Consider the following 18,396-nt stretch of genomic DNA (forward strand, 5'->3'; position numbering starts at 1 on the left):
ACAGCTGCTCCACCATGAGGACGACGCCCCCACCTGTTTCTAGATCTGATGGATCATTATAGATACTGTAGAAAAGGTCCTGATGTGAACTTGATCCCAGTAAGAATGTTTGGCTTCATTAAATTAGATTTGATTATTTTATTTCTAACATGTTAAAATAACAAAACAAAAAAACCCCCAAAAAACGAAAATAACAGCAAACTTTCAGTAAGCTATATGAATAATAACCTTTCAAGGTTCAAAAAGGGCGCAGGATGAAGTAGAAAACTTTTCTAGTCCTACCTCTTTTTAAATTTAAAAAAAATTTTTTTTTTTACTTTATCGATCAAGTCAAAGCTGAAAAACATTCAAAACAACATAAGAGAATAAATATAACTTGCATAGAGACAATAACAACAAACAAAAACAACACAAGTCAAAAAGACAGTCTGTACCAAATCATATTATTCCAGTCAACCTCTATGTTCATTCATTCTAGATCTGTTCAATATGTGATTTTTAAAGGTTTGTTTAAACTTACTTCATGTTGTACATGTTTTCATTTCTTCACTACAGTTGTTCCACAGATTAACTCCCTTTGTTGTGATACAGTGAAGTTTTGCATTAGTCCTCACTAACTGTTTTTTGAACATACATATTCCTCTGAAATCATATTTACTTTCCCTCCTTTGAAACAACCTTTGGATGCTGTTTGGTAACTGCTGATTCTTTAGTCTGTACATGATTTGAATAGTTTTGAAATCAACCAGGTCCTTAAACTTTAGTGCTTTTAGTTTGGTGAGGAGTGGGTTTGTTGGCTCTCTGTAAGTGGTTTCATTTATGATTCTTATGGCTCTTTTTTGGAGGATGAAGATTGGATCTGTGTTTATTTTATATGTGTCCCCCCACACTTCCACACAGTAGGTAATGTATGAGAGTATGAAGGAACAGTACAAGGTGGATAGTGATGGTTGATTTAGGAGATCTTTGACTTTATATAATATTGCGGTTGACTTTGATATTTTTGCTTTAGTATAATTCATGTGTGGCTTCCAACATAATTTATTACTCCAAGAAATATGATTTCAGACACTCTTTTTGATTTGTACATCATTTATCATGAGTTTCTTGCATGTGTTAGTTGAACGATTCCGAATATTATAAATTTTGTTTTGCTTAAATTTAGTGTTAGTTAATTTGAATCAAACCAACTCTTCAGTATCTTCAGTTCATTTCCTACTGTATCCAAAAGTTGTTCCAAGGTATCCCCACAGCAAAGTACATTTGTATCATCCGCAAATAAAATAGTTTTTAGTGTTCTGGAAACCTCACAAATATTATTAATGCACAAAATAAACAGCAATGGTCCCAACACTGAGCCTTGGGGAATCCCACTCTCGACCTTCAGTAGTTGTGATTTAACATGATTAATTTGCACATATTGACTCCTATTCTCTAGGTAACTGCTTAGTCAAGAAAGTCCTACTCCTCTGATCCCATATTTTTGAAGTTTCATTAATAATAAGTGGTGGTCAACCGTATCAAATGCTTTCCTCAGATCTAGGAACACTCCTACAGCATATTCTTTATTTTCTGTAGCAGTTGTTATCTCCTCCACAAATTCCTTGAGTGCATATCGATGGCTGAAGAGCAAAACCTCCTATCTGAAAAATGCACTTTTTTGAGAAAACTTGTTTAAAAAAAAACTTGTTGTTTTTCTTGCAGAATGCTATTTGTTAAGGATACCCAATACATAAAACACTGTTTTTGGACTATATTACTATATTATGTGGTGTTGTTTACAGTATCTTTGTATGGTTTGTATGGTTACACTGCACTGTTACTTTTATTCTCTGGTTTTATCTGTCTTATTCCCTTTTTAGCTTCTTTTTATTTCCACATTTAACACTTTTTATTTAGGGTCAGTTTTTATATGTCTTTTTACTTGTGTTGCTTTTATTTTTATTTTTTATTTTATTTTATTTTTTTGTTTTAATGCCTTTTATGCTCTATGTAAAGCACTTTGAATTGCCTTGTTGTTGAAATGTGCTATACAAATAAACTTGCCTTGCCTTATTACAGTATTGTTAACACATAATATAGTAATATAGTCCAAACACAGGGTATTATATATTGGGTATCCTTAACAAATAGCATTCTGCAAGAAAACAACAAGTTTGTTTTTAAACAAGTTTTCTCAAAAAAGTGCATTTTTCAGATAGGAGGTTTTGCTCTTCAGCCATCGATATTATAGTAGTAAAGATTTCAGTGGTTATATCAGAGGACTGTTGAGGCTAAACTGCTGTCTCGTCAGAGCTCTGAGTCCTGATTGGCTGAGACACACAAACCTGCCAGAGGTTAGTTGGACTGCAGGTTATCAGGAGGACACAGGCAGCACTAGACCTCAGCAGAACCTTAGTCCACCACCAGCCCACTGATACTGGTTTCTTTCTTCTTGGAACTCGTGTGTAAAAATGAAAGAAATAAGACGTTCCGCTCATCAACCTTTATTTCAGTCACGTCTTCTACACCTCCGAGAGCCGCGGTGTTACGTCTACGTGATTTTTTTTAACACACTTTGTAAGGTTAAGCGTGAGAACACCGACCTGGACTTCATGGTGCATTCAATTGCACCTCGTAAAGTCAGAAATCTATACTCGAATGGACAAGTCGGTTGTTTAAAACCGGGAAGTTGCATTTTTCATATTTTTTGTTGTTGAAATACATACACCTGACATTACTTTCTTGTTCTGTCACTACAGCATCTTTGATAATTAGATGCTAAAATCATAACAATATCCTATTGATTTCTACATACAGATATGACAGATTTTAAAAATTCTATTTTTAAAAAATCAAATCCAATTGTTTTCTGCAAACTCCAACATATTCTTGTACAACATGTTTAAAGTACCTCTGTGATGATTTTCAAGTTTTACTGCAGCATTTATTAACAATACATTTAATTAAGGCTGGAGTCCAGTGACATCCCCTCATCTTTCTGTCTCTTAGTCTCTTTCTTTCTTTTTTCTTTTTTTCTTTCTGCAGAATTTTTGTTTTCCTCCGATGTGTGTGTGTGTGTGTGTGTGTGTGTGTGTGTGTGTGTGTGTGTGTGTGTGTTGAGTACATCAGTCCTCCCTGCACCAGCCCAAATCACCTGGTTTCTCTGTTTCCAGCTACCCACATGCTCCACCTCATCTGCACCTTCTTTCCACCTCTCATCAGTCTATTCTATAGAATAATACCTACTTTTCATGGGCCTGGTGAGTTTTGCAGTCTCGTAATTCTAAATCAACACAAGGACAGAGTAACGAGGAGCAAGCAAGTGAAGAGCAAGAATGGTGAATGGCTGTTTATTAAAATGAATGAAAAATAATCAGAACCCCCTTGATTACCTAATTACAATTAAAAAATTAGAAAATAGCATAAAAAGAAAACTAAGACCTGGGAAAGCATGTTGAACTAATGGCATCAGGACAGAGATGCTGAAACACAGCAGCCCTGAGCTGAAACAGGCTCTGCTTCAGTTGTTCAATCTCATTCTTCAATCAGGTTGCTTTCCTGAGATCTGGAGCTGGAAGCTTATTTCCCCAATACATAAGAGTGGAGATAAATTGGACCCTAATGACTACTGAGGCATCTGTGTCAGCAGTAATCTGGGGAAGGTTTTTTGCAGCATTATCAATAAGCGGATGCTGGCCTTCCTTATTGAACACAATGTCCTGAGTAAAGGACAAATTGGCTTTTTACCAAAAAACCAATCAAAAATACTGTAGTGAAAGAACAAGAAAGTAATGACAGATGTTTGAATTTCAACAAAGGAAAATTAGAAAAAATATGAACCTTTCCTGTTCTTCGTGGCCGTTCGAGTATAGATTTATGAGTTTACGAGCTGCACTTGAATGCACCATGATCAGCAGTTGCTGTGTAAATGAAACTTCGATCTGTAATTGGTTTTTGCTTCAGCGGCGTCACCGCTAATTTGTATAAATTTAAACTCTTGGCGCTGCCATCGCGCTGCTCGGTGATGCCAAGGCGTCTGAAGGCCTTCATCACCAGCTGGCATTAGAAATGAATGACTGTCGGCTGCTTTTGTCGCTTATGAATCTTTCCTAACTGGACGCGATGCGAACGAGCGAACATCAGATTGTCTCCGAGGTGAAGATGACGTGACCGCAGAGAAACAAAGCATTCAATAAAGTAAAAGATAAAAACATGCAAACCTGCTCACAGTATCTGTTGGTTATAGAATACGGTGTAGCACCTGTTTTCTACTAATTATGAGACAGAAAGTCATAATTTTGAGAAGAAGTTCTTTAGTGAAAGTAACACATTTCTGTAATTTTATAATTCAGTTTAATCATCAATTTAAATAGTTTTCTTACCGTTTTCATCTCCAAACGTTACTTCAAACCCAGTCAGGAGAGAGAAAAACACGAGAAGAAGAAGCTTCATAGTTATCGATGATGTCTGAAGATTGAAAGTCAGTTTAACACCACTTAACGAAGACTTCACGACTCGAGACAGAGTAACAGTCTCATCTGAAAATACTTTTGGTTTCTCAGCTTCCGGCAGCAACAACACTGTCGTCGTTATACCACTGCTTCCTACTTTATTTTACACATTTGTAACTGTGTAAGAAACAAAAAGAAACACAGAGCCAGGGCGACAGAAAACACCACAGAACAGTCCTGATTGATTGATTGATTGATTGATTGATTGATTGATTGATTTGACCTGCACTTTATCAACAGAAACTAAACCTTTTCAGTGAGGTTTCCTCAGAATACACAGCAGTGTTCACAGCACAAGTGATCTTTTACCGTTAATGCTCAACATGTGTCATCACACTGTTGCAGGCTTTCAGTTTATGAACATACATGAAGGGAAGTCCTGAGACGACAGACAGTCCAGAGCTGAGGAGCCTCGTTTCTGCACAAAAAGGGGATAAAGAGACAGAAAGACACACAGCTTGATGCTGATGTGTTTAACTGTTGGACAAAAAAACAGAATGATGGAGTTTATTCACAAAGCTTTATCCAGATTATTGTTAGCAGGACAGACCTTGACTTTAATGACTAAGTCCTGTTCACATACACTATATGGCCAAAAGTATGTGGACGCTCACACATCAGACCGATATATGTTGGTGAGGAGAAGGATATTAAATTATATTCTGGATTTTTTTGAAAGCCAATGCAGCAAAGCTAAAATGGGAGAAATATGATTTATTTTTCTAGTTTTTGTCAGTACACGTGCAGCTGCATTCTGGACCAGCTGGAGAGTCTTTAGAGACTTGTTAGAACAGCCTGATAATGAGCAATTGCAATAATCCAGCGTAGAGGTAACAAATGCGTGGATTACTTTTTCTGTATCTTTTTGAGAAAGAATGTGCCTGATTTTTGCAGTTTTACTTAACTGAAAAAGGAAGTCCTTGAAATGTGTTTTATGTGGCACTTAAAGGACAAATCCTGATCAAAAATAACTCCCAGGTTCCTTACAGTGGTGCTGGAGGCCAGGGTGATGCCATCTAGGGTATTATAATGTCAGTGAGGTGCCACATTGGGCCTGCAGAGGGCGCCACACTCCACTTTTTAATACACAGTTTAGCAGCCGGATGATCCTGATTCAGCATCTGCAACATTTCCATATTTTTAAGGGTTCATGTTCAACCTTCAGGACTAAAAAAAACTCAGAGTAGTCAACAAAACACACGAGTCAAAGTCTGCACAGATACATTAGTGGAGAACTAAAAGCAAGATGGTTTAGTAGGATGTGTTTCTACTTTATTTGACTGTTAAACTGGAGTCAGAGACACAAACACAACACATCAACCACATGTGTGAAGTGACTCAAACATGATATACTGTGTGTTTTGTCAAACTGAGGAAGTTAAAGGACTGACATAAAACAACTCTGTGTAGTTACAGCCAGTGCCACCGCTCCGCATACGCAGAGTACGCAGAGCATGTGGGGCCTCAAGTACCAGGCGGGGGCCCCCAAAATTAAGGTTGATAAGAATATCATAATTATCACATTATTACATTTTAACACAAATTGAAAAAATATATAAATTACTTATGGACAGGCCCACTGTTTTTTTCATTGTATGTACCCTATCACTCAATTCAGGCAAATAAGATGTTTTTACCTAATATATAAAAAGGGCCCGAATGAAAAGCCTGAATGTGATGACACATCAAACTGTACACCAAACTGTAGCTCTCTGTCAGTGTTTTTATTTATCTCTTCTTTTTAATAACCTCCACCACTTCTTACAGCCATATGAACTGTAGCTGTTATGCAGATCAGCCATCGTACTAAAAACAATAGTGGTACATTTGTACCTCATAATCATCACTTCATAGTATGTGGAGTATCACCAGTGTGACCTAAGGCACATGTTTTACCTGATGGAGTACATAGTACAGTTGCTGTTGAAGGGGTTGCTGGGGAGGTTGCTGCAGTTGTTGTGTCGAATTGTTGCAGAAAAATGTATCAGAGCAAAAACTCTCTCTTAATAATAAAAAGGGAGTCAGAGGTCCAAACAGCAAAGTGTTCTTTTATTGCCGGCAAGAAAAGGGGAACGAGTAGCACTTTTTACAAAGAACCAAATCGCTCCAAAGGTTTTTCTTTGGGGCATTGTTTTTATGTCCTTGGGTCGGCTTAGGCCACACATTATCATCCACCCTCCCTAATTTTTGACCAATTATTATGTTACTTTTATCTCTGTCACTCGTTGTTGGTCAAAACTCTTCAAACCAGGTTTTGAGCTGTTTGAGGATATGTACTGGCATACATAATTCTACCTGATTATATCCAATTTTTATATATAAGTATTGGGAATCATTTTACACCATTATTGCCCAGTTGTCTTCTGGCCTTTTATTTTTATAAGTTATTCTAGTCATTTTACACCCTTATTTCTTGATCTCCTCCAGAGGGTTTTTTTTTTTTTAAAGGTGAAGACTTTAATGCAGACCCAAGCAAAGTGACATGTAATACAAACACACTCAAATTTCTCCAGTGTATGATTATGATTCTTCTACTGTGCCTCTATACGTACAGTGTGATTAAATATGGTTCATGAGATTATAACTACGCCAATACAAATTGTATCCCACTAGCCCTTATTGCTTATAAACTTATAAAATCAATCTGCATAGCTTAATATTGTCTTTAAGCACACCAATGACATTTAATGAAAATACACCACATTTCCCCCCTTTGGGACTAAAAGTCCCATCGATAATGCTTGGGGATGATAAGGTCCCATTGCCAATCGATATTTATGTACACTGTATTTAGGTTCACAAACCATGTCATCTCTTAATAACAGGGATCCTGCAATATGGGGAATGGGTGACAAATACATCTAAGTCATAGGGGTTCAGGCACATCCATTTAGTTTCAGTATCATAAGTATTAGTAGTAGTCTTAGGTAGCAAGAAAACAAATCAAAAACAATCATTGGACAATACAGTAGTTAGTTGATTGTAGGACTAGATTTTGGTCCTTCCCATAATGAGGGTGGAGCGGGCAGCAGGTCAGTCTCCACTGAGTTGTCGTCAATTTCTCGTTTAGTAGTGGAGCTGACACCCTTCCCCCCTTTGATGCCTTCTGATTCAGTGTATAAGTACTTCATGGGTTACGGCGGTTGTGGTTGCTGTTCCTGGCGGGTCCTGCTCCTCAAGAGCCATGGAGTTGATGGTGGCTTGTAGGGTGGTGGTGGTCTGCTCTCAGTCCAGGTGGGTCCTGTTGAAGGTGGCTCGTATGATGTGGTGGGTTGAGGTGGCCGGCCCTCGGTCCAGGTGGGTTCTGCTGATGATGGCTGGAATGTCCAGGTATACACACCGGCCCAACCTGGAGCTGCATTTCCCCCTGGTGTTGGTCCTGTTGGCATGTGTAGGCCATCCTGGTAATCTGCATTGGATTGCCCATCCATGCCGTAATAGTACAGCCACTGTTCAGCCATGTCTATCTAGGGTGGAACATCACATAATGAGGATTGACACAGACTTCTGCCAGCTATTACTCCTTTTCCTCCTCTGCTTCAGCATCCATCTCCCTGCCAAGCTGCCATAACTCAAGTATCCTTTTATACTTCTGCTCGTATCTAGTTGATAGTCATTCTAGTCCTGCCCTACCATATCTTTGTAGGAACATGTGAGTGCTAAACAATATGTCTTCTCCATATAATATAGTAATCATGTTGACTGTATATTTAGTGCTAAGGGGAAAGTAAGGAAAATCAGGATAGTCGTAATATCTTGCTGTTGCCTGATTATATCCTGCTGTTACTAAATCATATTCATATGTTAATGAGATTTTAGCACAGTCCACTACAATGCCTTGCTCCATTTGATAGGATTGAATTTTCCATGCATTAGACTTTATGGACCATATGTATATATTGTGAGGGGATACGGGCAATGGGAAATCTTTTGAATGCACGCTTTGATTTGTCTGATGGAGGTGGGTTTTAGACTGCGTCACTGGGACAGGCCCAAAAGGTAGTTGGTTCAGAAAGTTCTGTAGGTCTTTATGATATTCGTGTGATCGTTGAGACTTTGGTTTTCCTCTTCGCTGTCTGCGCTTCATAACTACTTAAACATTGTCTGACTGTCCTGCATCTCATCGTCATTCCAGTTGTCTAATCCTGTCTCTAGAGTCACGTGCCCCTGTATTTGTAGGGGGAACTGTCCGGGAAGCATTTTTGTGGCTTTGTTGACCATGGCTGAAATTATGGGTAGTATACAACACATGATGATGGCTACTATCAATAAGAAGCCCCCCATGAGCATTCCCACCACCTGTAGGATCTTTTTCCAGGATAGATTGCCTAGCCAGTCCCAAAGCTGGGATAGCGCTTGAGACTTGGTATTCCAATTAGAATTTGTCACATGTTCATCTCTGAGGGTTTTTATTTTATTCAATAATTTTGTTAAATTGCCATCTTTTCCTGTCACTGTAGGTATCACTGTACAACACTCATCTCCAAAGTAACTACAGACTCCATGTTCCTCAGCCATTATTTTGTCAATTGCAAATCTGTTCTGTAAGGTCATTGTAGTAGTAGCATGTAACTGGAGGTTTACACCTTCCAAAGCTGACAAAGTCCAATTTATGAAGCGCTGTTGATTATACCATAAGTAGTTCACCCATCGACTATTGCGAATGATATATTGCGAATTTATCATTGTTCCCACTATGGGTATCCACCCTGTTCCTTGTCCTGATTTTATCCAGTCCTCCCCTACCGCCTGATGATCTTTTGGTACTCCAATGGGCTCCTGGTTCCATGCTATATATATGTTATCATCCAATTTCCATGGAGTCTGAGCCATTCGCCTAATTCTTTTGGTTGTTCTATCTTTTGCTGCTTGCTCACTAATTACAGTAACTTGTCCGGTTACCATAACTGGTGCGCATATCCCTGTCCACTTTTTAGGTAACGTTACTTTTACTTGTTGGTTGTCATCACACAGCCAAAATATATCTGCTAGTGGTCTTGTGCCGTTGTCTAGGGATGGTAAGATGAACTGACTGTAGTACCTATTATTGTTCATAACAATCAGTGGTAGCCCTTGATCTATTATAACTTGCTCACATTGTATTGCCGCAGTGTTTGTAGTACTATATATAAAGTAAGGCATGCTGCTTGGTAGATGTTTAAGTCTCCCCTGTTCTGGCATACGCAGCCACCTATAATCTAGCCGTAGACCATCTTCTGATTCTACACTTAGCACTATTCCCAAGTTGCTAACATTATTCATTGTTGCCCCCATTTGTTTCAATGTTACCTTTTCAGTTTGTTGCCGCAGCTTACCATTGAGCGCTACCATTTTCTTTTTCATTTCTTGTCCCCTTGTTATACAGAAGGGATGTTTTATCTTTTTGGTTATTTTAGTTAAGGATGGTGCCCAGGTGTTCAGTTCATTATCTACTCGTTGAGGGCATATAGATGTATTTTTAGTCCAATTCATATTTGTTATACTCTCCCAACTTGCCATTACCGTTGCACAGTATGCAAAGCAAGTGGATTTATTTGAACATGTTTCCTCTTTTATCCCTGGAATTGGTTTTATTTCTGGCAGTCTTTTTGAGTTATAGCATGTAATACAAGCGTGTTGGCTGACCTGTCTAGCAGAATATTTTACCAATTGATAAAACAAATTGCTCTCCCATCCTAATACCTCCTCTTCATCAATTTGGTGCACTGTTTCCTGCAAGCTTCTAACTTTACGATGGTTCACATACACCCGAGTCAATTTGATCGCTTCTTCAGCAGTCATTGTGCGATTGGACCTTATGTTTGTACACTGATTGTGAGAGCATTGCACCCGTATTTGTACTATCCCCTCTGTCAGGCATTGTTGGTGGACTGCATATGTGTCTATTTTCACGTCTCCAGGTCCTAATGTTAGGGTTTGATTGTACTGGGCTGATCTTATGTATGTGAGTGCAATTACTTCTTCCTTCCATATCTTTCCCTCTAATGCTGCTACTAGGCCTGTGGCTAGGGTGCACTCTTCCAACTGCTCTTCCTCTGACACTCTTCCTGTGCTACTATACCTAGTGAGCATTAAACCCATCCCCAAAACTACTAGTAGCAACGCTTTGCGTCTGTTACTCCCTAGACTTCTCCCATGCTCTTGTCTTCCAATTATAGTAACTCTGTGGGTTACATTCAATGGGAATGGCTCCGGCTGATACTTCCTCTCCTGATGAGGCACCTGAAGTTTCCCTGACTTCTGCTGGATCCTCATGACTCTGTCTGACTGGGGTTGAGCTACTACTCTGTGGCTCACCACTGGTTGACCCTCTAACTGTCTCTCCTCCCACTGCTTACTGACTCTCTACGTCTAGCAGCTAATCTTTGTGATCTTCTTTCTCCTTGAGGCCCCCACTGCTGTCTCTCCTCTTGTCAGGAGGCGTTGCCGTCCCGTTCTGGTTCTTGTCGGTGCTGTTGTCTATCTTCCAGTTGGGAGGCGTTGCCGTCCCTTTCTGGTTCTTGTCGGCTTCGTGCTCTGCAGCAATGGTTGAGATGAAACCAAAATCTCTTACCCTCTACTTTTAGTGCAGTTGGGGTAGCTAGGATCACCTTAAACGGTCCTTCTCGTCTTGGCTGATCCCACTTTCGTTTGAATACTTTCACGTAGACCCAATCACCAGGCTCGACTGTCCTCAGTTGTTCTGGGATTTCCACGTCCTTGCTCTCAGCCACAGTTTTTATCTGTTGAAACACAACCTTGTGTATTTGGGTTAGATGTTGCAGATAACATGTTAGTTCTCTTTCACATTGTTCAAGGGGTGGCCCTTCATATGGCCCCCTACGATAGGGAACCGGCATCGGTCTCCCTGTAAGCGCTTCATGCGGTGTTAGATGCGTTAGTCTGTTAGCTTGTGTTCGCATAGACATTAATGCCAACGGCAAAGCATCCACCCAGTTAACCTTGTATTGGCTATCTGCCATAATTTTCCTGAGCTTCGTCTTTAAGGTACCATTTGCCCTTTCCACCGCCCCCTGAGACTGTGGATGGTACACACACCCAAACTTTTGTTTGATCCCTAACATCTTTAAGGCTATTTTGAGTGTCTCTGCTACAAATGACGGCCCATTATCAGAACTGATAGTATCTGGCATTCCAAATCTCGGAAAAACCTCTTTGCACAAGAATTTAGCTACTGATCTACAGTCCGGACCTTTCGTCGGGATCGCTTCTATCCATCTGCTGAATCTGTCGATTACCACCAGGATGTATCTGAACCCTTTTACTTGTTCTGTCATGTCTATGAAATCTAACATTAAGTGGCGAAACGGTCCTTCTGGTGGCGGAATGTGTGCTATTGGTGCTGAAAATGCTTTCCTTACATTATGCTGTGCACACACCTCACATTCATGCAGTGTTCTATCCACCATTGCCGCTAAATATGGCGCCCACCATACCTTCTGAAGCCTTCTCAATACCTCTCCCCTTGCACAATGGTCCCAGCCATGAGCATCACGAATTGCAATTTGTATCAGTGATGTGGGGAGAACAAAGTGGCCTTGTGCACTGCGCCATAGCCCCTGTGAGGGACCCTCATCTGTTATTTTAACCGCCCCCCTTTGAAGCCATGCAGAGTGTGCATATGGACCTGACTGCTGTTGTGCTGCAATAAGGGATGCTAAGTTTGTTAAGGGTTCACAATCTTCTGCCACTAGCTGTGGTCCCATACATGTGGACGTAGCTATGCGTTTTGCAGCCTCGTCTGCCAAGTTGTTACCCTTGGCAATCAATGAGTTTGTTTTTCGGTGTGCTGCACATTTGATGATGGCTAGTGCCTTAGGGTGATGTATAGCTTCCAGCAGAGCTGATATAGCCTCCCCATGGGTTACTGGGGAGCCATCTGCTCTCAAAAAACCTCTTTGTTTCCAAATAACTCCATGAACATGGCATACTGCGTATGCATACTGTGAGTCTGTATAAACATTCAGCGTTTTGTCTGTAATTTCTGCCAATTGTGCTGAACAAGGCTGAGGCAATTTCAATGTTTGTACTTCCGTAAAGGTATCATCGGGATCCAACTGTATTATAGCATATCCAGCGTGGTTTCCTGTAGCATCCCTGAAACAAGAACCATCTACAAAAAGTGTAAGTTCTGCAATTATAGGCTGGTTATGCAGGTCCCGACGAGGACGTAGGAACACATCTGTAGACTGGACGCAATCATGTGGTGTGCCTTCTATAGGCAGCATCATGCGTGTGGCTGGATTAACTATAGTGCATCGTTGAACTGTGAGTTCAGGGGCTGAGAGGATTACCTCATAGCCTGTTCGTCTTGCTTGTGTTAACACAAATCTGGGGCTCGTGATCAAAGCGTGCAGCTGATGAGATGTGTACAAAATGGTTGGATGGCCCATTGTGATAGCTGATGCCTTCTGAAAGGCAAAGGCAGCTGCTGCTAACCCCTGATAGCAGGGTGGCAGACCTGTTTCAATGTTGTCCAATTTGGTACTATAGTATGCTAGTGGTTGCTTACCTGTTGGCGTATCCTGCATTAGTACCGCACATGCATAGCCTGCTTTTTCTGCAACATATAAATGAAAAACATTAGCATAGTTAGGATTACCTAACACTGGTGCTTGTTGCAGGTCGTGTTTTAAAGCCAAAAATGCGCCCTCAGCTTCAGCAGTCCATTGCAACTCAGCTGAGCCATTTGTTTGTCCTGCAGCACGAATTAGGCCACGTAGTGGGGCTGTTTTTATAGCATAGTCGCAGATCCACGGTCGACTAAATCCAGTCATTCCCAGGAATGACAGCATGTGGCCCACTGTCTGAGGTTTTGGAGCTTTTGATACTGCCTCGATTTGTGAGGGAGCGATTGCTCGTTTATTGCCACATAACTGTCTTCCTAAATACTCTACCTGTGTTTGGCAAAACTGCAATTTGTCTTTGCTCACCTTATGTCCCCCTCTTGCTAGAGCCTGTAGAACTGAGAGTGAGTCTTGTACACATTGTTCTTTTGTTAGACTACAAACCAGCAGATCATCTACATACTGTAGCACTGTGCTAGTTACGTTTAGATGTTGCAAATCATTGGCTAGAACTCTGTTAAAAATTGATGGGCTGTCCACGTAGCCTTGCGCAAGACGTGTATAAGTGTACTGCTGGTTTTTATATGTAAAGGCAAACAAGTATTGTGAGTCTAGATGCAATGGTACACTAAAGAATGCTGAACATAGATCAATGACTGTGTACCAGCAGGCATCATGAGGAATATTAGATAACAGAGTGTGTGGGTCTGGGACCACTGGCGTTTCTGCATCTACAATAGCGTTAATGGCACGCAAATCATGTACCAATCGATAATCATTTGAGTGTGGTTTCTTGATAGGAAAAATTGGTGTGTTGCACGGACTTTTTGTTGGTTTTAGCACGCCTGCTGCCACCAAGCCCTTGATGGTGGGTTCTATACCTGCTATTTGATGGGGCTTTAGCGGGTATTGTTTTTTATACGGCAATATGATGCCCTGTTTTGTTTTAATTTGGACTGGCTGCGCTGACCTAACCAGCCCTACATCTGTTTTATGTTGTGACCACAGCCCCTGGGGTATCTGTAGTAATAGCACACTGTGTTCTTCTGAGAGTGGCGCTTGAGTATGAGATCTCTGGCTGAGCAACACTTGGATCCCAGTGCCTTCATCATACGTTCGTAGGGATATTTTCAGATATTGTCCACTGGCAGAGGACTGCACATGGTCTTTTTGAGTTGGTTTCCATGTTGTTAGTTGTAAGGCTTTCTTCACCATAGGTCCCATGTCCTTAGCCTTTTTTCCAACTGCAACCATGAGAGTGACATGTGGGGTGGAGTTGGCCACTTGGAACCAATGGCGCAATTCTGGTGGCAGGATGACTGCTGCTGCAGCTCCTTGTGGTCCTACAAAGAGGTCCTGACATACCATGGAGAATATTTTTCCACCCACCAGCTCTTTCCAACATTCTCTGTAATCCGTGTGTTGTTGGGTTTCATCATACAGCATAGTACAGTGCAGTGGCAGTTGTGGTTCAGATGCAGAGGGCAGCTCTCTTTGTACCCACGCTTTCCAGGTGTTCCACTGGTGTATTAGCTCTGAGTTGGGTGGCCATTGTATCCAATATACTGCAGGCTGAACATGAGTAGTTGGTTTTTCAAATTCCTTTAGCCCTTGGACTGTCATCATGCTTGAAACACTGTCTTTTAAGTCCAATTTGAGACCTGTGTGGGTGCAGGTAATAGTTGCCTTTAGTGGGCACAGGATGTCTCGTCCCAATAGGTTGATAGGGGTGTTTTCTGAATAGAGTAGGGGTGCCATTATTGATTTTCCTGATACTATCATATGCACCGGTCGTGTTAGGGGAATTATTTGGGTTGTCCCAGAGAAGCCTACAGTTTGTACTTTAAGAACTCACTCCCGTCTTCGGCTCGGGTTTTTTCGAGATATCCAAATTTACCTGTCTCCCACTCTACGTTCCTGGGAACAATCCAAATCTGCAGCCGCGGATCTATTGCCCCTCTATGTCTCCCTGCGATTGCTAAATTTTCAGGGATTCCTAAAAAAGGGCGCAAAGGAAGAATAGCTGGACCTTTGGGGTTTAGGCACAGATTTTCTAATATTGCAGCTAGGGTGAATGGCACCCATAAACTGCGTATCACGTCTTCCCAAGGTACTGCTGGGAACTCTTCTTTTGTTTGATTCAAATTTATGATCTTTGTCAGTTGCCACAATTTCTGGTTAATTTCTTGTTCAGTCTGCCAGTGTTCCACGCCGTCCTCGTCAAAATATGTGTGTTCCAGCCAAAAATGTGTTTTTACGCCTTTAGTTTCCACATTTCCCTTATTCAAAAAATGACTGGGGGTCAATACCTCATCATCACTATCACTTCTCTCTGTTGAGCCATTCACTATTTTTACACTCTGTTCTATTTATTTAGTTTTACTCTTGTGTGTTTGTGTCTTTTTTTCTAGTATGTTCATACACTTTTTCTGCACCTGTGTATGTGGGAATGTGTGTGTATGTTCGACACAATCATACACTTTTTCTGCACCTGTGTATGTGGGAATGTGTGTGTATGTGCGTGAATGTGAGTGCGTGTAGGTGCGCGTGTGTATGTGTGTGTGTGTGTGTGTGCGTGTACGCGTGTGCGTATGTGTGTGTATGTGTGTAAGTGTGTGTGTGTGTGTGTGTGTGTGTGCTCTACACTCCTTATCTACACCTGCTCTGGCTTCGCGCCCAGACTCATGCACATGCTTGAAGGACCCTGCCTTGAAGGACGCCCAGGCTTATTATCTGTTGTTTTTGAGCTTCTTCTCTCTTTTTTTTTTTTTTTTTTCTCCAAGCACATAGACTTTTTAACACTAAAAAAGGGGCCTTTTGATTACTTTTCATACATGTATATATATATTTATGTACACTACTTCATACTAACTTTAACAGAATTATCACCTTTTCTAGATGATGTAAAAGATATGCCATTATCCTAGAGGCATAAAAATTAGCTCGTTTTACCCTTAAAACGCTAATTTCTGTTTCTCGAGATATATTTTGTTCACCCATGCAGACCCCCCACTCTTTGGGAGCGGTATTGTGAACTTTAAGGTACGCCCTTATCCTAGAGGCATGACCTTGACCTTTGACTCTAAGCGCTTACAAAAACTCACACTTATGTTTGTTTTGATTAGGTATGGCACAATATTGGCAGCAGTCTAATTTAAGAAAACCTCAACATTTGATCTGTTGGGCTGCTTGCGTTCCATGCTATTCCAATCTACCAGATTCAACTTAATGAATGTTCCAGGATGGAGATAACATGCCGCTCAACCCAACGCTCAAAAAAAAAATATTTATTTATATATTTTTTTTACGTCGGTGAGTCCCATCGCATTCCAGTCTGCCAGATTCAACTTAATGAATGTTCCAGGATGGAAATGCGATGCGACTCCCAACTTGGCGCCAAAAAAGATTTTTACATTGGGTGTCAGGGAAATACTGCTCTGATCTTTCTAGCTATCCCTGGTTTATTGCCAACCTAATCAACCCTCCCGCAAAAACCACAGTTGCTAACATCCAAACAACTATACATACATTAAATATGATCTCATCACATTCATTCTTTTCTGCACCATGGTTTTGCTGAGGCATAGCAAACACAAACATCAAAAGACAGACAAAAACACTTAACACATATTACACCAGCTACTTGGCCTCTTATAATTTGCTTAAATTTAGACAGGTTAGGTTCAGAGGAATAGATCATTTACCTGGGCGGATCACATCTCCCACACAGACACCACTATTAATTGGCAGATATTAAAAAGGCTCTGCTTACCTCAAGAATTTGGTGGCCCGTGGGTCTTTAGGGAGGTGAGAGTGCCGCCTTGGCGAAGGATCCAACTTCCTCCTGGCTGGCTCGCCATTTGTTGTGTCGAATTGTTGCAGAAAAATGTATCAGAGCAAAAACTCTCTCTTAATAATAAAAAGGGAGTCAGAGGTCCAAACAGCAAAGTGTTCTTTTATTGCCGGCAAGAAAAGGGGAACTAGTAGCACTTTTTACAAAGAACCAAATCGCTCCAAAGGTTTTTCTTTGGGGCATTGTTTTTATGTCCTTGGGTCGGCTTAGGCCACACCTTATCATCCACCCTCCCTAATTTTTGACCAATTATTATGTTACTTTTATCTCTGTCACTCGTTGTTGGTCAAAACTCTTCAAACCAGGTTTTGAGCTGTTTGAGGATATGTACTGGCATACATAATTCTACCTGATTATATCCAATTTTTATATATAAGTATTGGGAATCATTTTACACCATTATTGCCCAGTTGTCTTCTGGCCTTTTATTTTTATAAGTTATTCTAGTCATTTTACACCCTTATTTCTTGATCTCCTCCAGAGGGTATTTTTTTTTAAAAAGGTGAAGACTTTAATGCAAACCCAAGCAAAGTGACATGTAATACAAACACACTCAAATTTCTCCAGTGTATGATTATGATTCTTCTACCGTGCCTCTATACGTACAGTGTGATTAAATATGGTTCATGAGATTATAACTACACCAATACAAATTGTATCCCACTAGCCCTTATTGCTTATAAACTTATAAAATCAATCTGCATAGCTTAATATTGTCTTTAAGCACACCAATGACATTTAATGAAAATACACCACACCGTCATAGGGTGCTTTTCATTACGCTAACATATCGCTTCCCCCACTTCTGTCTCTTCCCAAGGACGGAGGAGTTTAATTCGTCCTCGCTCACTCCAGCGTCATGTTGAGGAGACACAACTACTCATGACGCACAGCACCTCAACTGTCAAATATGTAGAAGTCAGCTCTAAATATATATAACCTATTAAGTAACAGTTTAAACTCTAAAGTTTAAACCGAAAATCCATTCATACAATTAATTAATACTTTACATTGTTACTTAATAATTTATACATAGTGATATGTGCTCCAGTGTTTTATCATTTGATTATAGATCTATAGCAGCGTCTGGCTGTCACAGAATAAGACACAAATAGACAATTTAAACCTGTTAATTACTGAACGAACAGAACCGACATAGAGGAACAATAAAAACAGCTGTAGCCTGCAGAATGTCTAAATAACATTGCTTATTTAGTTTGTGAAAATCTGACGTGGTGATTTTATAGGAGACGCAGCTGTGCGGTGTCATATTTTCCTGAAGAAGCTGAGATGCACTGAAACGGAGAAGAAAGAAGCCTTTTGACTTATGGAGAAAAGAGAAGAAAGTCACAAGAGTGTTTTTTGTGATTGATTCATGATTCAGTAATTTTCATTTTATGAATAAATATGATCAGCTGCTGTTGGTGATGTCATTCCTGTCCCACAGGTAGTTTTGCTGATCTGCTTATAAATTATTAAATAA

The 18,396-nt window shown here is 40.4% G+C and overlaps 1 protein-coding gene and 1 long non-coding RNA gene across 2 annotated transcripts in view; both read right to left on the bottom strand.

Moving 5' to 3' along the window:
* Positions 1-18,396, bottom strand: part of LOC137180906 (hemicentin-1-like) — a 164,887-nt gene that overhangs the window by 122,711 nt on the left and 23,780 nt on the right. The gene's annotated exons all lie outside the window — the stretch shown is intronic.
* On the bottom strand, positions 7,569-11,817 carry LOC137180905 (uncharacterized). Its single transcript, XR_010928081.1, has 2 exons — positions 11,047-11,817; positions 7,569-7,960 (listed from the first exon to the last, which is right to left on the bottom strand). It is a non-coding gene; the product is annotated as an uncharacterized lncRNA (long non-coding RNA).

Source organism: Thunnus thynnus, chromosome 4, assembly GCF_963924715.1.
Source record: "Thunnus thynnus chromosome 4, fThuThy2.1, whole genome shotgun sequence".
NCBI classification, from domain to species: Eukaryota; Metazoa; Chordata; class Actinopteri; order Scombriformes; family Scombridae; genus Thunnus; species Thunnus thynnus.